At 44.5% G+C, this 21,500-nt stretch overlaps 1 long non-coding RNA gene across 1 annotated transcript; it reads left to right on the forward strand.

Moving 5' to 3' along the window:
* Positions 1-4: 4 nt before the first annotated feature.
* LOC110365773 (uncharacterized) lies at positions 5-19,336 on the forward strand. Its single transcript, XR_010475605.1, has 3 exons — positions 5-86; positions 10,454-10,549; positions 14,226-19,336. It is a non-coding gene; the product is annotated as an uncharacterized LOC110365773 (long non-coding RNA).
* Positions 19,337-21,500: the final 2,164 nt, after the last annotated feature.

The raw sequence follows: 21,500 nt of genomic DNA on the forward strand, positions 1-21,500 counted from the left end.
TGCTGAACAACATACCGGGTGCTTGGCTGCAGCACTGGGTGTCCTGTCCACACCTGCCAAGGGATCTTTACTCGCAGGAGCTGAGGGTACGTTTGCTGTAGTACCTTCTACTAAAGAAAGTTTATTTCTTATAATATTTTTGCAGTGTTAATGAGGTTGTTGCATTTCATTGTGGGTAATGAGGTGTACTGAGGTGAGACCCCTCTGCTGGGGTCTGTGAACCATAGGAAGCCTCTGTGGAAGCTGTGAGTAGTGAAACGGGGCTGACTCTGCTCCGAGTTGTAAAACAAGAGCTGTTCAGGAGCAGGGATACGAGTGTCGGTGTGACCAGGACAGGCGGGAGAAAAATGTTTGGGCACTGACACCCAATCTGCTGGTTTGTTGGCTTGTTCTGGGTGCGCCTGTGCTGTTTGAGCTGCGCTTGGGCCCATCGAGTGATAATTAAAGCAGCTTCTCCTGCTCTGACCCAGGGTTCAGCCAAGGCGGTTAGTGGAGGAAATTCCCTTTCAGTTATTTCTCGCAGGGTCCCCTAATGGGGCCACTATGCCGAGTGTGTCATCAGTGTGCAGGCGGTTCTGGGGGCTCTTTTTACCCACCAGCTCCACTGCCCTGGTTAACCAAGGGCTTGGATGCGAAACAGCGATGCAGAGAGGAGCTTGGATGCTATTTTAAGTCAAGCCATTTGTTAATCAGGGTGGAAATTCACTGAGGAGAGGGGACCTGGGCACAAGCAGCGGCGCTTTCCTAGGCGCCTGCTCAGAAAACAGCCAGATAACGTGCGTTTAAAAATGCTGTCAATGTGTTCACGTGTTCAGCCACCAGCTTCCCCTAAAAACCTTGAAGTTTTTCATCTTTAATTTCTGTGGGGGGGAAAAAAAGCTGGATAAATACTTGATGCACTGGTAGGAAGGGGGAATCTGAGCAGGGAAGGGTTGTATCATGTGCCTCTATAATGTGCTGCTCTTTTCTGGAGCTCCCGTGGCTGTAGGATTGTGAGATGTAGATGTAGCCTATGCAGAAGGGGGAAAAAGATAAAATCACATTAAACTTAAAGGAAAAACCTGGAGAACTCTCTTTGTTGATAGCTCTGGGCTGCAAAATACTTTCTGGCATGTAATGGTTCAACAACAACAAAATCTATGGTATATAATAATGCCAGTTTGACGCTTTATATGCAGTTATTTCTGCTCCACATCCTTGGGATTTCCCAGCTGAGCGTTGCAAAGTGGGCAGAGAGCAACCTTTGCTTTTCTGCTTGCTAAAAAATAATGAAATGATGCAGTTGGTGCTGGAGTAGCTGGTGAAATCCTTCAGCATGGGCTGGGCAACAAGTCAGCTCCTGTGACAAAAATGCCCCCTGCTCAGGTCTGGGCTTCTCCTAAATGTGTCTGCTCCCCTGCTTTTTCTGGTCTTTGCTTTCTCTCCTTGTGGGAAGCTAAGCTGTAACATACCCCAGATTCATCTTTAGGGTGTAGTGAGGATGCACATCAGCCCCTTCAAACAGCAAAGCGTCTGGGCTGAGGGCACAATCCTGGCTCAGGAGATCAGGACGAGTCTGTCTCGCTGGGGAGATCATCACACCCCTGAAACTGAGCTGTTCTAACCTGGAATAACCACAGTGACTCCAAAACGCTGCCTGAGCTTGTTTCACAAATAACCCGTGTGATAAATTTTATAAATGAATGAATGAATTCTAAATGAATCACTGCTGATATTCAAAACCGCTGCAGAAAGACCTTGCCCTTGTGAGTGTTGTTCCAATTAAAAAGCTTTTTGCTCCTAAAACCTGGAACTTGAATTAGACCAAAAACATGACTCCTGGATGCTACCTCACAGCTCCAATGGATCATTCCTCATGCAGATGGGCAGATGCATAAAGAACATCTGGAGCCATCAGGGGAAATAGTGTCTCCGGTCCAGCGTTTGCTTTGTACCACCTTTCAAAGAAAAGCCATTTCAAATATTAACAGCCAAATATCCAGAACGCTAATACTTGCAAATGACAGGTCATCTGCACCTCCGCACTTTCCCTGTCATCCCGCGTTTAGTCATGCGGCGTCAGAAGATAAAAAGCAAAATTATGCTATGTAAATGAAGTGAACTTTCACATCAGCTTATCTAGTTATTGTCCCTTAAATATGGCAATTATTATTTCCACGGCACAATCACTCCTTGCTGCTGTGGGCGCGTTATTAACTTGCGGGAGCACAGGCTCTTTTACGAGCTGTTAACATTCATTAGCGCTTCAGGTCCTAACACAGGGGGAACCTTTTCTGTGCTCATTGTCATTCACCGTGTGACACCGAGAGCACCGGGGACACGGCCAGGACGGCGAATTCCGATGGTGGATTCGCTGGGGCTCTGAGCTGACATCAGACCACACGTCACTGTGGTCCTTCACGGTTGTCCCTGGGGACAGAAGCAGTCCGGGGTGATAATCGTTTAGATTGCTCTTGAGCTCCAGAGGTTTCCGAAAAGGCTTTTCTTTCGCTGTCCTGTGCAATCATGTTGCCATGGTGACCAGAGCGGGATGCTGGACACCAGCCTGGCTCCCTCCTCAGAGGATGGGCTGGTAGAGTGATGAAGCTGATGGTTTCCAGTGGTGTTTTGCCATACCTGAGAAGAAAGAAACATCAGAAAGAAAGAAAGAAAGAAAAAGAAATCTTTCCTAAAACAGATTTGGAATTTTTGCTTACCCACGATGATCAGAGATTCAAGGTTCTCCTCATCATTTTGTCGAACAAAACATAAAATGTAAGAAGCCTAATCATGGGATCAGACTAAAAACTTCTCACAAGTCTGTCCCCATCTTTCTTACCAGCCCCTTTTAAGTACAGAAGAGCCACAATAACGTCTCCCTGGATTTCAGGATGTTTAACCAGTTTTGCCAATGGGAATACATGCAGAAAACAATATTTGCCAAAGACTGGCCAAAGTTTTGCTCTGCTGAATGAAAGGAATTATAAAAGGGAACTAGAATCAACTCAAAGGGAGCATGTGCTGCCTTTACAAGGATACAGCGTTTTGGCATCTCCTGAAAGCGCTGGTGCTCCTGGACGGTGTCAGTGGGTGATGGATGCGGGTGGGAAACCATCCAGGGAAACGGAGCCAGCTCTGAAACGGCAGCTTGGGAACATCGGGGTGGGATGTAGGACATGGTGCTGAGTCAGCAGGCTGGCGAGGAGCCCGTGGGCAGCGCTGCCACCAGCTCCACTGGCCGGGGCTTGGCGTTCATTCCTTTTCTGGCTGCCTTTGGGAGGATGAGGCTTTGTGCTGACTGCAATATAACAGTCTAACGTTTAGTTTTACAGCTCCTCCGCTACCAAAGCAATACAGTTTTCAAACGCCTGGAGGTTAATTAGACAAATGCACTTGCCATTTCAGTGTGAAAATATAACTTGGCTTCCAAAAAAATCCAGCAGGTGGGCCATGTCATTTAAAAAAAATAAAAAATTGAAAATCAAATCAACAAGCATGAGGAGGGACACGAGATGGGGGGTGGAGCACCCCAGAGCTGAACCAGTGCTGCAGAATGTGCCCCGGGCCACCAGCAGCCGCCAGCTCTGCTCACCCAGGACAAGGGGTGGTGGGTTTAAACTAGAAGAGGGAGATTTAGGCCAGACATTTGGAAGGAGTAGTTGTCCCTGAGGGTGGTGAGAGCCTGGCCCAGGTACCCAGAGAGGTGGTGGATGAACCATCCCTGGAGACACCCCAGGCCAGGCTGGACGGGGCTCTGAGCAACCTGAGCTGTGAAGATGTCCCTGCTCATGGCAGGGGGCACTGGGGGGCTGAGAAGGTCCCTTCAACACAAACCATCCTGTGATTTTATGATTCAGTGGAACGTCAGCATGTGCCAAACAACTGATGGAGATTGTCCCACGGACCTTCCTGAATGCTCCCATAGCTTCACTATGAAACAGAAACATTTTCCACCAGTAGCTCAAATACTCTATGCTTACATCGACAAGATGGGGAACAGTGTCTTCATGGTTTTAACCAGAGTGGCTTTTCAAAGCTCCTCCATTTTACCACTGTGGCAATGCATCTAAAGGAGGAACCTTCTGTTGTTCTGTAAAATTCATTGTTTAAGCCACGTGTCTTTTTGTTCTGCAAGGAAGGAGAAACACATCCGTAGTCTTGAAGCAGGTCATGCTTTGTAACCTGTTTTTTTTCAGAGCAGCTCAGCTGACGTCTTTTGCTGAACACAGTGTCCAAAACAGCCTGTTTGTGAAGTGCAGTCACTACATTCATTAAATATGGAGCAATTGAAGGAACATAAATTTTCTGTTATCTATTTACTCATGTCTCCTTGGCCCAATGGTTTATTTTGGTAGGGTACCGATGCCCTGGGCAAACAGGTCGCTTGAGCCACTAATACTATTTCTTTCTTCTCTGCTCAGCCTATAATGACTACTTCTCTCTCCCTCTTTCTCTCTTCTTCTTGCACCCTCTCTGTAGTAGTACAGATCGTATTCTTCATTTGTACCTGAGGGTGCCCATCCTACAAAAATTTATTAAATACCACAAAATTCTAAAGGATCTTAAAGAAATTAGTGAAGGCAAAGTAGCTACTTCTGTGTTTTTCTACTACTAGACAGACGTTAATCCTCAATGAATTATGTTTGCACAAAGCCAGTAACACCGTTTATCTTATCTGACCTTTGTTGAGTTGACTTATTAAGTGTTATTTATAACTACTCTTAATATGCAGTCGGTGTACAAGTGGCTTGTATAATGATTCAGGAACAATCACAAACTAATTTCCCACTGATAATTCCTCAGATGCTTGAATAAAACGAAGACTGCATTTGCATATCTCCCCAGAAGGAAGTCATATCCCTGAAAAATATTCTGTTTTGCAAACTGCATTAGTCAATGACTTCAGCACAGTCACTTTCACAAGAAATTATGCTAATACATGTGGAAGATTTCATTTTCCTTACAAAAAATGTAAGCGCAGTAAGACACAGAACAGTCCAAATGACTGCAGAAATACACTGCCCTGGTAATTGGCTGCAGGATCCATTCAAATAAATCATGCTTTGTTAGGGAAAAAAATCAGGCAAGTTAAAATCAGATACAGCTATAGCTTAGCCTTCGATAAACAAATAGCATTCAGGATTTAATTAGAATACACATGCATTGTGTTACACACAACACGCGCGCGTTCAGGACTTGCTGCGCTTAGCTACTGTAAAAATAAGCACCTTTGAAATACCCCAGATAGCCTGAAACAACTCAAAATCTCATGTACCGTTTAAAATAGCAGCATAACAGACAAACAGTGCTGCCGTGTATCGCTGAGCATCCCGGGCACCAGCCCTGGCTGTGGTGTGGAGTGGAGGTGCCACCCCACAATGTCCCATGTCCCCACACAAATAACAGGGTGTCAGAATAACGCAAGAACCTCCAGGCCACCCATTGGAAAAATATGTCCCTTGGGTGGTGGATGCTGCTGACCTCCAGGATGTGCAGGGACCCACCACAAGGCAGCTGGGGTGAGCTGCAGAACCTACATCCCACGTTTGCTCCTCAGGCAGCAACACAAACCCCAACGCCAGCACAAACCTATGAATATTTCAGCAGCAGGGATGTGATGCCTTTGCCAAAATCCCAAGTTCTTGATTGCCAGCTTTGAAAGTCGTTTCTGTTTGAATAACACCATCAAGCTCCGCTTGGAACCAGCTTTTTAGTCAAAGGAACATACAAATATTCTCATGTCCACGAGGCATAGCATTAACTGAAAAAATCATGAGAAAGCCTCCCTTGAATGAAGCCTACGGTCTGGTTTGTGAATCTTTAATATGCATTTCTGCAGCTCTGTTCAACACTCAGCAAATTCATATTCTTTTTGACAGAGTAGACATTTTCGTAAAGTATTTATAGCAGTCGAGCGAAATAACCATCTTTCTCGAGATCTTTATTCGCAAACATTGTTTCTCAAGTAATGGCTTTTTAACTGAGGTTTTGGAGAGTCTGTTCTAAAATCCCAGTCTTCCTTATTTACCCTATAAAGAGATCAAATAATAAAATGGAAGTGCAATTAAACTGGTTTTTCCAGTGAAGAATACTTGCATCTATAAAAATACGTGTGTAAATTCCGACTGTTCCACACGACTCAATTATTTATGAGCAAGGGGGATGAGTGAGAACCGGGAAGGAAAGAGCAAACCCGGACACATTCGTCTGTTGCTGAAACGCAGCCAGTCCCCTGGGCATGTCCCCAGCGTGCTGAGAATGGCTTGTTCTTCAGAGAAAATGCCTTTGATCCATCAATTGATAAAAATCACTGCACGTCACAACTGACAGCCTTCTACTACACAAGTGTTTTTTCTACAGCTACATTTCTTTCAATAAGCCGGTAATGTTCAAGTGAAAGAAAGCACTACAATAAGACACAAATAATCTATGTTCCTTGTTACCCAACATCATTTCCATTTGTTCATAACCCTCTTCACGCTTCCACATGCAGGTTTCAGACTGAAAATGGCAACCAAAAATAATGTTTGAACTCCCCTTTGCTGCTCTGGCTTCTCTGCCTCAGCTGTGCAGACCTTTGCAAGGCAGCTTGATGCTTCATTTCAGCCCAGCACCAGTTCTAGATGCTGGTTTCAAGTGGTCACATCCCTCCTCATCTTCCACCAAACCCACTTCACCCCGACATGCAGCCAGGAGCAAATATTGCTAATAGTCTCTGCACAGACTGCTGCAAATGCCAACTCAGGATGGTTTCGGTGGTTTGGCTTTTTGTTATGCCTTTTGTGTGTGTGCGTATGGTTTATTGTTTGTTTGTTTTCTCTTTTCTGACCCAATGATCTTTTTATTCTTCTTCTTCTCATTTTTGTTAGCCATTTTTGGCTTTATCAGCAGTAAAGTCGTGTGTCACTTGGGCTCCTTGCTCAATAGTTCTTGAACCGGGATGGAGAGATGCTTTTGAAAGAAGATGATGCTTTGCAATGAGATATATTCCTTCTTTCCACTAAACAGAAAGGACTCTCGTAAAATTACCGATCGGGCTTACAGTTGAGGATATATTATTTCCCAGACTCTAACTTTCAAAACCTTCGAAGGCTGGTTGTAGGCACACTGGAGGACGCCTGTTCTCTGGCTTTCAAAGGAAAGTCTTTGCCTCCGTGGTAAATGGGAAATTCTTCACCTTTCTCCGGTATTTGGTGGCAATGGCAGCTGGGGACAAAGCTTCACGGGTCCTCTTGGGAGCCACAGAGCAAAATAAGTCTGAAGAACTGCTTCTTTGACAGACTAACTCACTTGCTAATGACTCATTAGCGCAGGGGGGCATTCCAGCGCTGGTCCTGTAGCCATGGTGAGCATTTTTCATCAGGTCTATGTTATTTTTCACCTCTTGCTGATTGCATTAAGGAAAGTTTAATTGAACACATGCCGATCTAGGCCAGACTCTACGGTTCGAGCTGGCTGCTGTGCAGCATCCACAAACGCAAGCCCCCTTTGGCATTTAGAAGTCATTAACCCAGCAGATGTATTTCTGCATCTCAAAGGTTGTTATCTCCACTCCTTAAAAAGGACGTCCCAATATACACACCATAGACTTGTTTTTCTTGCAGATGAGAAGCACCATAATGGACTATTTAGGGTCTGGTCCAGACTGCAGAGGCCACAAGCAGGAGACCACAACTGGTCTTGGTGCTGTGACTTTTTGCCGCCTTCCAGCTGAAGCTCCGGGTGAAGACCAGGGAGCAGCCGCTTTATCTCCAGCACTGATTTCCCAAAACCTCCTTTTCTTACATGGAGGTCTCAGGTTTCGGCTGATCTCCCAGACCAGGATGTGTTCAGTAATCCTTAAATAACCTGCTTTCATTAGGGGTTTGCTTTTTGACATCTTCTATTCAAGCGTTTTGAAGACCTTTAATTAAGCCTCTGAACCCTCCTAAGCTGAAGGCAGTATCCTGATTTTACAGAAGCTTCATTTGAACACAGGAGGTTCAGAGGCCCCAAAAAAAAAAATAGTAGGACTTGTGAACCTGTGTAATTTTCTTTAACTATTTATTCCTCCACCAATTGCATGAAACAGCCTTGAGGTAATAACAGCAAGCCAGGATCAGACACACAAGTTGGTTTTGTTCAGTTTTCACTGGGATCCTTCATGAAACACACAGCCCTGATGCTGCCCCCCCTTGGTCTGCTCTCTTGGTACCCTAATATTGGGAATAATTAGCTTTCCCATTAGCAGATTCAGAAAAGCAAGGGAGAGACAAGGCTTTCCATCTTATGGGTGACCTTATTTCTTTTCACTTGGTGGAAAAAGTCCTGTTGGTTGAAGGATGAGACCCTTGGGGAGGCACATGGAGGACCAGGGCTGCTCCTCAACTCTTCCTTCTTGGTGGTGACCGAGTCCTATTTTTGTCCCTCAAAATACCAGAAATATTTCAGGCTTCTGAGCAGTTGATTCTGTCAGCTGTAAGCTTATAAGCCACAGAGATATGATTTGCTGCCATTAAAGTTGTTGGGTTTAACTTCAATTTCAGTGGCAGCAAGATGAAAATCTAGCAAATGTAAAAGCCTCTGCCTGAGCATCGGCATTTTTTAAGTCACTTGATATTTTTCATTTTAAATTACTCCAATAAATGTGGCTTGCTGGTCAATTTAGCAATATAAGTGCTTCTGATGAGCTCTCAGTGCAAGACAAATAAGCAGGTTTCAGGAATATGATTCTCATCGTTTCATAGAAGTTATTAAAAAATCATCAGTGAGTGTCACTTCCCTCTAATTGCCAGTTTACAGTCATGTTCCCACTGCTTCTTCAAGGAGTTTCACCATTCCGACCTTTAAAAAATATACGAGGAGCTTAGAGAAGACGTTTGTTATGATTCATTGGACGCAGGCAGCTATTAAAAAACAAAGAACACGGGAAAATTCAAGCAGCATCTCTGAGTTTCTCTGAGCTTTATGGGCAGCAGAAGACTTGGCTGCTGCCGTTGCTGCCTGTAGGCGAAGATTTCTATTACCAGGGTATCAGTCACATGGCTGGGAACGAGATAAAAAATCAGTCCTTTGTATAGTGTTCAGCAGAGGTAATTAATTGGGGATCGATCCAGAAGTAATCTAACTCCTTTGAAGTTCACAGTGATAAAATCATGACAGATGGGACGGAGCGGCAGAAATTCCAGCCTGGCTGAGTACGAAATGAACTCTGTGAGCGGGAGCGACCAGCCCGCCCCGAGACTTCCCCAAGTATTTCCAAACGTGGCTATTGACGGTGATTTTCTTATTTGACTACCAGCAGTGGCTCTTCTCCGTGGAGCCCGGTGCAGTATTGATGCTCTTGCACTGAGCAGCGGTGTGGAGCTGAGGCTGCATTCTTGTTCTACTCTGACAAGACTATTTAAATAATGTAAATGGAAATTATTTATAAACTACCTTTATAAGCCGCATCTTTTTTTCCATCTACACAATTTTCCCTGCCTCTGAAAGATAATCCAATTAGTGCCGCCACCCAAAATCCTCATGGAAAAATATATGCCATCTACTGCCATTTTTTCAGCACAGCATCCCTGACTGCTGTCAGGGTAAGAATTACTACCACGAATTATTGCGTCTGCTAATTATTGCAATTATTCCAAGTGTCTGCTCAGCGATTTCAGCCTATTCCCTCTCCTTCCTCTTTACCATGCATATTTGATGACCCTGAGATCCTCTAATTGGGAATCCCCTGATTAACAGTGTTTTCATCGCTTCTCCCAAGCCACCCAGGGCCATGGTTTCACCATCCTGGAATATTTCCTTTGATACCCACTTTAGATCCAGCTATATATCAAGAACTCACCAGGCAGAGGGGCATCGCTGCTGATGGTGATGAACGGAGCGCACACCAGCGGGATGGCGGCGGGTTGGATACACACCGCTCATCTCCTGGACCAGGATGGACACACAGATCCACGGACAAATCTGAAACCTGGGGATTGAAAGTAAAGTAAAACCAAGAAATAAAGTTCTGCTGCAGCATTTAATATTCCCATTGGCAATTTTTGAGGTGTTGCTACAAAATGACACTTTTTAAGCCTGTTATTCATTAATGAAGAAGGATCAAGACTGACCAGGCATGCGGTAGAGAACCAGACCAGAGGGACAGCCCAGGGTCTGACTGCAGAACTGGCTTTTGCATGAGCGTGTACAGCCTTGGCTGCTGAAAACAGCTAAAATAAGATAAAATAATTACATTTTTTGTTACATCCTGAGGGAAACAGTGGTGGAAAAAATGCATTCCTGCATATTTGTTGTGTGCTGTGATATGGTAAAATAGCAGCAAAGCAAAGGAGGTTGCCAGTGCAATAACTCTACAGCAAACTTCTTCCAGACTCTTTTGTGAAGGCTCCTTAATTCCCTGAGCCTGCTGGATATCATGACAATACCAGCAAAAGTAATCCCGACTCTTGTATTTTTGTTTAACTGGCATTTCTCCCTTATATTCCCACAGATGTTTGGTTTAAGTTGGTGCATCATCAGCTCCCAAGGTCTAATGGCTCCAAGCACGTAGCTGAGGTTTTACCAGGGTGTCGGATGTGATGTACAGGTAAAGGAATATAGTTTTAAAATTAATTTTTTGCCAAGTCTTGAGAAAAATTTAAAATAAAGAGAAGAGCTCAGCCCCTTCAGGACTATTACAGTGGTGGCTGCTTCTATGCTATGTAAGAAAAAAGTATCTGTTTCAGTTTTGTTGGGTATTTCTACATTTTGAACTCTACAAACAAAAATGTAGAATATCAACCTACCTTTGAAATAATCACAGTACTCCACCATACACTACCCAACTAAAACGTAGCCATTTTTGCAAGCACAGAAGTGTTTTGCAGCTATAGGTAATAAAAATGCCTCAGACAGAGCTAACTGCCTCCCTCCAGAGACAACAGAGTCATTACCTCCCTCTATAGATTCTTATTTTCATTAGTTTTTTATTTAAAGAAAGAATAAAGGCCCCACGCTTCAGTGGTACAGCACACTCACACACGGTTAGTGTAGAAGCAAAGCCCCAGGAAATTCTACTTTAAATAAGAAATCAATTTAATTTTGCAGCACAACTCCCCTCCCCAGCCTTCCCAAAAATCTGCTCAGAATTATAAATTTCAGGCAGGATGCTGTGGCTATGAGCAATGCTGGGCAGAAGATACTTATGTGATGACATATCTTATGCACAGCCCGTAATTCATTATAATCCATAACTGGAGACACACAGATGGATTTCCCACCTAGCTGGGAATCCTTCACCTTCTCCCTGGGGAAGTGGCTGGAACCATCAGCAGTCGCTGTGCTTCCTCCAGGGAGGGTTTGAACCTTTTGGTGTTGTGGAAGCCATGCAGGTGGTGTCCTAGAGTCCCACATGCCATTTGAGCTCTGCTGGGTGTCCTACAGCCCATGATGTTCATCCCTGGATGTCCTACAGCCCATGATGTTCATCCCTAGAAGTCCTACAGCCCACGATGTTCATCCCTGGATGTCCTACACCCCACGATGTTCATCCCTGGATGTCCCACAGCCCACGATGTTCATCCCTGGATGTCCTACAGCCCATGATGCACACCCCTGGATGTCCTATAGCCCATGATGTTCATCCCTAGAAGTCCTACAGCCCACGATGTTCATCCCTGGATGTCCTACAGCCCATGAAGTGCATCCCTTGATGTCCTACAGTCCACGATGTTCATTTCTGGATGTCCTACAGCCCATGATGTGCATCCCTGGATGTCCTACAGTCCACGATGTTCATCCCTGGATGTCCTACAGCCCTGCATCCCTCCTGGCAATCCCCAAGCTGCCTGGCTTGGTTAACACCTTTTCTCCTGCTCTGCCAGGCATTATACTCACTTTTATTTTCTTGGCAAGGTCTCAGTGCTAGAAGATGGGTTTTGCCTGGGCATCCTGGCATTTGTCCATCTGCTAATGTCAGTGTGAGGTGCTTCCCGAATGTTTGACCAACATGGGCAACCGCAGGACCTGGATTGCTTGGTAGGGGATGAACAAAATTATTTTCTACTAATATAAAGGGTATCGGTAGCAAAAGGAATAATTTGCACAGTTTGAATTGGGATCTGATCTGATTTAATGGGCTGCAATGGGAGGTGAATAGGAGAGCAGGGTCCAACCTCTTCTCCTCCTCCTGGTACCCGAACCAGAGCAGAGGAAATCAGCATTGAATGCGTCAATCAACATGAAACATGACATTTGATAGGCACGGAAATAGTAGGAATTTTATAGTACTCTACCAACTAGGAAATAATTTCAAATAGAAGAGGTTGCAGGGAGGTCCTTCCTCTGTGATGTCACAAAAGGAAGATGAAAGGCGGCTTTGAAGGAAGACAATCAGATTCATTTGATCTACTAATACAAAGCAAGTGAAAAAGCTTTAACCTATTGATTCAGGGCATGGCACAACGCGTTGCAATGATCCCTTTCAGTGCCCAGAGGGTGTATGTTGAACTAAAGAAGCATTCAACATGCTCGTGCCAAGCTTCTGGAACTCTCCTTTGAATCACGTTTTCTTTGGCAACTGTATGAGTTGTATGCATTGTTCCCATGCTAGCAAACTGTCTGAGCAAAATGCTTTCCGACATGGGAATTATTTGCCATTTTACAAATTATTCTGCTGTATTCAATGAAGGATTTCAGAAAAAAAGGGCATTTGCTCCAATTTTCATCATTCTTAGTTTTCCCACTTTCGGTGCAGTTTTAAGGCGTTAGATCACGGCTTATTTCCAGCACTAATGTAAAGGGAAACGTTGCCCATGGTGTAAATCCCAGCTCAAGCCCTGCCCTGGGTTTCTCTCCTGCAGAAGCACAAGCCGCTGTGCCCAGGGTGGCCAGAAACAAACCTACTGAAAATAACCACATTTTTGCCCCATTTTGCTCTGCTATTACCACCAGCCCTGCTTCTGGAGTACATAAAATAACATCTACCATCAAAAAAATCAAACGTTTTAGTTTTCCTTTTGCCTTCCTAAGACTTAGTTCCTAAATCGCTTAAAAGAAAAATGTTCTTCCTAAGCAAAGACTTGGACGGTGACAATACTAAAATAATGCTTATGGCTGAGCTATAAAGTGGTGGTAATGGAAATGCTGACAATCCCTTAGCCGCAGTGGTCCCAGCTGGCCCCTCTGATAATAAATTACATTAAATGAGGAGTAAACAGGACTTTCTGACTCACCAGGGCTTCGTGCAAGAGAGTCCTAGAAACAAGTTGGATTTTCAACACCGCTTCATGTTATTTTCCCAGCCCCTATATTGACCCAACAGCTGAAATGTTATAAATTAGTGTTGGGTGTGCGTGTGTTAAGATTTTATACTGTGAATATTTCAACATATATGAATCTTTAATACCCTGCTGCTCAGCTTAGCTCAGGAAATTTGAAAATTATCATGTAGTGACTATACAGCTTTCATAAAAACATTGTTGTATGGTGTACCAGCAAAATAACAAGCTGAAATTTGTCATAGTACTGGCTGTGTGCTTGCAATCAATTCAGCTTTGTACAAATGCAAAAACATTCCCCTTGGGAATGTACTAGATATCAGATTTTTCCAGTGCCTATGGAATGCTATAAAGAGATCCAAAAGTGACCCCAATCAGCATGCATATGGATGTTTTGCTGCACAGTCTATTAAAATGTTTGACGTTTAAAATACTTTTTGGCCAAACATGTGAAAATGCTTTAAAACTCTCAGCACAAGCTGGAAAAAATGGGGATTATTGAGTCTGGGAGCAGGGAATTCATAGGTTACCTGGGCAGAGTCTGGCACAGTCAGGCATCTCAGCTGCACAGCATATGCTAATGAGCTTCATTGTCTAATAATAAACAGCAACATTTAATTAATGCAACCATGACTATGCGTAAAATACTTTAATTACGCTGCAGGCTGGTGGAACGAAGCCGGTTTGGGGTGACAACGAGTGGAGGGCTCAGCTCTCATCTGTGCACTGAAGTGTGGCTGTCAGCAGCCAGACGGGGTTTTGCCTTTGGTGCCGTCACTCACAAGTTAATTAAACACTGAAATTGCTTCAGTTTGGGTTTTAATTGGCAGATCAGGGGCGTTTCTGGTTTCCTCTTGGTTGTGCCCTCAAGTGTGCAGCCATGCAAGGCGATGGCAAAGACCCTCTCTGTGCGACCAAAGGCTCGCAAACAAACTGGAGTTTGGAGGAAATTGATTATTTTTAGCATATAAAAAATTAAGACTGACATTTCACTTGTGTTTTCAGGACATCACAACAATGTCCAACGATTTCCCACCTTGCTCTGGATTAAACCACTCGGGCAATTAGCAAAGGTGCGTGCAAAAGAATAGTTGTGGTTATTGTTTGAAAACACGCTGGGTGACGACAATCTGTGGGTCCTTCTCCAATTAACCGCAGCAGCTGGCCGAGGCGGGTCCTGATGCCATCGGGTGGCTGTGGCAGGGGAGCAGCCACCTTCTGGCTGCTAAAACCGTGTGAGCATGCCAGAAGTGGGAAATTGCACATCCCAGCTGGCCAGATGTGCCACATCTGCCCTCTGCTCGGCTGCAGGGGCAGATCTGCAGAGCTGGAAATACGGGGCTGTGTCTGTGTCCGTGTCAGCCCTGAGGAAACAGCTCAGGTAGCCTGAGTTTCTTCAAAGCCATCCCTGCTCCCCGGTTGCATTTGGCTGCCTAAGTCGATAAAGCGGGATAAGTGTCAGTGCAAGAAAATCTGCCCTTTCCCTGCTGACTCTGTTGTCAGTTGCCACATAAGACACAAAAAACCCGCATTAAAATAAATTATAAATGTCTGGGTTTATAACAAATTCATATTTTGCAAGTTTGAAAACTTCAGTTTCTTGTGGAATGTGTTTTCTTCCTGGAACTTTACTCTTCTGCCTTTATTCATCAAGAAATGTTTTAGTCTTAATTTAACATTATTCTCTTGCTGTTTTCTGGATGAGAAACACATTGCTCTCTCCCCGGCTCGCATCTGCCCCGAAAACAAAAAGACGATATTCTGCACCTGTCTGTGCTTCACAACCAGCTGAAATGAAACCCGATTCAACCGTCGCTAAACAAAGTGCAAGCAATGACTCAGTATGGAAATAAGACTTGTTTCTTTTTAACTCCATTATGTGACAGCACAAGAGAGCGGACACGCTTTCTTCTACGGCGAGATATATATATGATGCGCCTATTTCAAAATCTTCTTCCAATGCTTTTTCAACAACTCTGAGACAAAAGGAAAGAATACTGTCTTTCCCTCCTGCGCATGATACTGATGCACATCTGCTCTATTTGCTATTTACATTTTTTAAACTTTAACGAGGCATGGCCAAAAGACAAGAAAACAGAAAACAAAAAGAAAGAGAAGGAAAGTCTCAAGTCGCAGGCTGTGGTCAACCTGCACTTGAATTTTCCCGTTATCCACCAAACTTCTAATAGAAACTTGTCTCTTAGAGCCTTCCCCAGGGACTGTGAAGTCTCCATCCTTGTAGGTTTTCAAGACTTGGCTTAGCAAAGCCCCAGCTGACCTAAGCTGGCCTGGCAATATCTGTGCACCCATTAGGTCAGCGGCCTGGATGAGCCCCACAAGTCCTTTCCAATCAACGTTTTCATGATTTGGAATTCCTGCTGCTGCCATTGTTGATAAGGTTGAATCAAACCCATCACTAAGTGTGCAGGGTATAAATACCGCGGTCATCGTTCGCTGCTGATGGTTCTAATCTACCCAATCCCATCTGCGTTGCAGATGTGGTGCTGCTGAAGTGGCCCTGCCACTTAACTCTAATTGCAGGTTGGAGCTTTAGGCTTTAGAAAGCCAAGGTTAATTTACTTACAATGACCAGATGATGGTGTTGCCTGTTATTATCTGTGTTGTAAGGATATTCCAATGGTCCATTCCAAACTGGGAGCCTGATGAAATGGGCACTTTGCAGACATGCAGAATAAATTTATGCATGAAGACATTTACAGGAGAAAGAGCCAAGCCTGAAACTACTCCTTCCCTTCAAAAACACACAGAGGAAGAGTGGAAGAAGCTAAAAATTATGTACATGAGATTATCAGAGACATGGTTTCATGGTGGGCTTGACAGTGCTGGGTTAACGGTTGGACTTGATGATCTTAAAGGTCTTTTCCAAGCAAAACGATTCTACATTTCTGTAACAGATCAGAGAGAGGTGTGGTGTAAGGTATTCTGGTGCTTTTGCATCTTCATTTGTCTCTGCTACAGAATTTTCATTGAAAACAACCTTACTTTAGAAAAAATTGTAAGGAAGAGAAAGACATTACTGGAAAATAGACGGATTGTGAGCAAAGGTAAAGCAGGACACAAGTAGGGAAGACAGGGAGGAGAAGAGAGGAGCATCTCTAGGGGGTGTTTGTGGTGCAGGTGTGAATGCAGCAGAAGAACAGATGGATCCCACTATTTCAGAGGAAACCCAACTGCCGGCGTGGGTGAAGGTTGAGTCCTGAGGACCATCCAGCTTCCCAGGGCCTGGCACAAGGGCAGCAGAGATGCTCAAGCGTCCTCCCTGCTCTGTCTGACTTACTCATCAGCTTTTTGGACTAGAAGGGTGAGTCTAGGGCTCTGCTGATCTGGCCTGTGAGACCTTCAGAGATGGAGAGGTGAAGCACCATCCTGAGATTTCACTTCTGATTAACTTCAACCATGTTTCAGGCCACGTTTAACATCTGTGTTTTGTCTTAACCACTTGTGGCTTCTCCTTGACCTCAGTCTTGTGGGGAAACTTTCTCAGATGTTGTTTGGGAGTCATAGATGTTGTGTTATACCCGTTGACTACGTATAGTTACAGTAGGAACTGCATCTACACGTACTATGTCCTGTGAAATGGAGATGGGTGCAACACGTTGAAATAGTTCTGAAAACATTTCAGCTCTGAGGATGCTGCAGCACGAACTATAGAAATTTTAAAAAGCTGTGGAAGCGTCTGTAGCAAACTTACTCATATCTGCTGTCCATCTTACCCAATTTAGTTCCCTTCTTCGCCTGGTTTTATGTATTTGCTAACTTTCAACAGAAGCTTGCTTTTCTCTTTTATCTGTTCCCTGTCTTAAACAAAATCCATTTTGTCATAGTGAATAAACCTCATACTTTCCTTACCGCAGTAAACACAGCGAATTTTGTGACTGCATAATATAGCTATTTAAAAAGAGCTAATTGCTTCTTTTGGAAAAAGTGCCTGAATGTTCCCATTCCAGCACAGAACAAGCAGCATATGTACAGTGCTATCAAGATCGTTTATCTTCCTGCTCCCCTATTCTTAATATTCTCCGCTTTATTCTGAAGCCTGGCAGACCCCATACAAAAAAATGCACAAATTCTTTCAAAAGTAGCCCTTTCAGAGTGGAGCTGAGTGTTAAAATAACGAGGAAAATGTCTTTTTACTGCACCATTGCATGTGGGAAGCCATGGAAAACCTTCCTCTCCTTGCTGACCCATCATCTTCATCCCTCAGAGAGGCACTGACGTGGTTATTTCTCCATCAATTGCACAACATCAGACTTAAATGCAGGAATATCCTTCTGAAGAATAAAGCTTGAAGGTAAAAACACTCCCCTAATAAAAAAACCTGCAGCATCCTGCTCGCGTTTGATTGTGCCAGGGATAGAAGAAAGTCCATTACCCTGCGAATATATATATCAACACAATTAATTTTGTCAGTTAGTTTTTTTTGTTAATGGGAGTCAGCCCCTGCAAAAGGCAACACACCCAAAAGATGTATACATCGAGGTATAAACAAAAGCTTGCATTGCTCCAGGTGTATGTTTTTAATATACATTACACATCTGTAAACAGACGGTAGCAAGAAGAAATCATTGAAATGGGGTGTAAACTGGAATTAGGCAGCAAGCCACGTGCTGCTGCGGCAGCGCCGTCCCCGACCCTCACCGTGGCCTCCAGTACTCACTGCTCACACACAGGTACAGCACATATTTCATATTTGTACCAGAGATGGGGGCAGATCTCTAGTCCATATTGCTAGGGGGAATTTTTGGTCTTTTTAAGCATCATTTGTTACAGTTTTGAAGCAGCACACCTAGCGAAGGAATCAACGGCGCTACGTTATTTCACGTTACGTCGGGGTCTGAAAACACTACCGGAAAATGTTATTGATTCCTACATCAGTTGCACTTCTTAGAAAACGCACCTATTTAAAGCAGCATAGCCAAACAAAGCCAGCGAGGTTCCGAGTACCAGGGACTCTTCCCCATCCCGCGCTGGTGACGGTTCTGCCCAGCGGCCGCCGTGACTCATTCCCGGCTCTATTTTAAGGCGCCAGGACACCCAGCGATGCGGATGGTTTTCTGCACCACGGCGCATTTGTACCTGTTGGCTCCAGCCGCTTTCCTGTTTGCTCTCACTAATAAAACTCCCACGTCAAGAGCGAGTCGTTCTGGTACTTGGATTTCAACAGAACGTGCTGGACAGGGCCTCTTTCTTCAGGTTTTCATCTGTTCTGTGTCTGCTCTACCCTGTGAGCCTCCTCCCCTTCGATTACATCGTTTTTTAAAGCTGCTGGTGATCCTTTACAGTGAAAACCACCGTGGCACAAGGTGTTTTCTCTTTCAGCTTCTGCCAACCTTGTTTCCCGTGCCCGTGCTCCCACGAACCTGTTTTCCCATGAGCTATAGAAATAGCTTGCTCTGCATTATGAAACAGTGTAGAAAAATCTGTATTAAATGGATGGAAAGCTTTAAAGACGAGCTGCTATTCATATATACTTAATAAAAAAAAAGCCCCAGACAAACCCAGACTGAAAGTAGCTCAGATCCTTTAATGAAACCCAAAAAGCAGCTGATGCGACGCATCCCCCAGCAAACCTCCCGTGTTCGAGACGCACAAGCTGGGCGCCAAACCCCCTTCTCGCTCCGCTCCGGCACGTGGCGTATCCAGAATAAATAGGCATTAATTTCAACCTTCTTTGTGATGAGTTACAATGGCAAATCAACAGGGGCTCAGCCAAGAACTGCGGTATTTATATTTATGTTTTGTTTGTGCTTGGTTTATACACATCAAAGACAAAAAGGGGGTTGTGTACAAACAACGACGAGCAAGTCCAAGGGAGGTTTTGAGAAGATTCAGAACCGCATCGCCCTGAGCCGGGAGCATGGGCAGCGAATTCCACGGGCTGATGCTGTTTTGGGGGTACCAGAGATGCAGCTGCACCAAAGAGATGATGCTCGTCATTACCGTGCTCTGGCAAGAAGCGTCCCCACGCTGGGACGGGACACAGGGCCTCTAGGTCACCTCCCCAAAAGCTTCTGGACTGAATCATTGAATGTCAGGGAACACCATTTTCTAAAGGAAATTCATCACCATTTTTTCTCCTGATCCAACCTGAAAAATTATGTATTTGGAGAAAGTGAAAGGCCTTATTTAAGACTTTCATTATGAATGGAAATTCTGTAGTGGTTGGCTATGTGGATTGCGTATAATGGACAATCTACCAGCGCAAACCCCATTTTGAGAGAACCAGGTGTTGATCCAAATGACAGAGCCCAAAGCGGTCGCTTCACCATGAAAAGCTGAGTGAAAAAACACCTGTAAAGATTGCACCAAAAACTTCAATTTCAGGGCCATTTAAAGCCTCGGTGGATATTGTGCAGCTCTGTGCCCTGTTTCAAAGAAGATCCACGGTGTCACCATCACCGCTATGTCACCCCATGGTCACTGTCCCATCCCCTGCATGACTCAGCCTGGAGCCTCCGCAGGCGTCAGTGACGCGATTGCTGGTGACAACATCGAAATGTCCCCTGGATCTGCCTTGGAGCTTTAGAAACGGCAGTTAAGAAGCAAATCCTCCCCTGAGAAGCTATTATCTCCTCGTTTCATCATCCGATGCTAATGCGAGCTCCTGGCAGCCGGGATGCGCACCCAGCGCTCCGCTCGCGAGCGGCAGAATGGGACAATAAATTATCACAAAGCCCTTTTCTCTCTCTCCCATCATTAAAACTTTGCCCTCCAGGCCAAGCGGAGGCCATAAATCAGCCCCACGGAGGAAGTTCTCAGGTCTCTCCTTGGAAAAATCAAAAGGATTTGAGCAAACGAGGCTCCAGGCTCCGGTAATCAGGGATTTCCAGGCTGAGCTGCCCACGGCGGCATTTCTGTGACGGTTTGATCCAGCGGGTCCCAGCGTCGGGTCCTGTGCTGCATCACCCCATCGAACCCCTGGATTTCATTTATTCCCCTGATTTTACAATGAAGCGGAAGGATTGGGACGGGCTGTTAAACACGCATATTTAGGCCTGCGGGAGCAACCTTCTTGTTAACGGAGGAAACACCGTTTTTGGTGAAGAACTGCAAAATAGGGGATTTTAAATGCACACGTTCCCCCGAGAAATAAAGATCGAGTAACTTGAATAGAAAACACTGCCCTCAGTATTCAAAAAAATATTTAGTCAGCCTACTCGCTGTTAATGTGATATTTTAGGCTCACCTTACCTTAAAACAAAAATCAGGCTTGCTGTAAATCCAAAAGTCATTTTTACTGCTTAAAATTAATCGGCGACATTACCACTTCACGACAGTGTAGGAAATTAGGCAGGAATTGTGTGTTCGTTAGTGATCAGTTGGGAAGATTTCAGCTCGGCATTCATGGCAGTGCAGTGCGGAGATTTATTTTCCCCGAGAATTATACAAATATATGTTCTTGCCACAGCCTCGCCCAAGAAAATGGAAAAAAAGATGCACTTTGCATGCCAAGATTGGCACACAAAATGAAAGGAAAAACACATAAGAAAAATCAAAGGGAATAAAGTAAAATGCTCCTATCCTGATTTTGTAATAGGTAATGAACTGATTTTACTGGGGAGCGTGGGAAGCACCAAGTGTCTCCCCTTGGAAACAACCGTGGTAATGAAGAATTCCAAAGTCTGGAGATCTGGCCAAAGAGAAGCTGCAAACTGAACTGAGCTCGGGGAACTCAGCTCCTAGTCCATGTTCGGGAGCTTTTAAAGCTGCATTTACAACAAATTCTTCTCTTCATGGGGTTTTTGTTGTGACGTGAAAAACCAACAGTGCTGAAGAGATAAAAAGTGAGCGTCTGAACTGGAGCACACGCGTCCTCCTGGGGCTCCGAGCGCGTCTGACAGACCGTTAAGCTGTAAGAAACCACTTCGCTTTGAAAACAAAATAAGTCCTATAGGGTGGTTGAATTCTTCTGGAATTATTTACTTGTCTAAGTGTCAGGATAAGATTTTACACTCTTCAAAAAATACACTTTTGTCGAGGGTTAAGATTGCGGGGTGACAATAAAACCCTGGCAGACGTATTGTTAACCTCCTCTCCCCCCCCACTTCCCCCTTTTGCCCCTCCCTCTCCCCCTTTCCCACTCAGGACAGGCCATCGGGAGGGAAAGAAGAACAGAGAGAAGAGAGTTGGAAAAAATTAAAGATGTTTTACTAATGCTACTAGTAAGAATAGAGAAAATAATACAAAATATACAAAACCAATCTTGAAAGTCTCAGCAACTGCAGAGCCGGCACCTGAAGTCCTGGACTGGACTCTGCA

Source organism: Columba livia, chromosome 12 (genome assembly GCF_036013475.1).
Source record: "Columba livia isolate bColLiv1 breed racing homer chromosome 12, bColLiv1.pat.W.v2, whole genome shotgun sequence".
NCBI classification, from domain to species: domain Eukaryota; kingdom Metazoa; phylum Chordata; class Aves; order Columbiformes; family Columbidae; genus Columba; species Columba livia.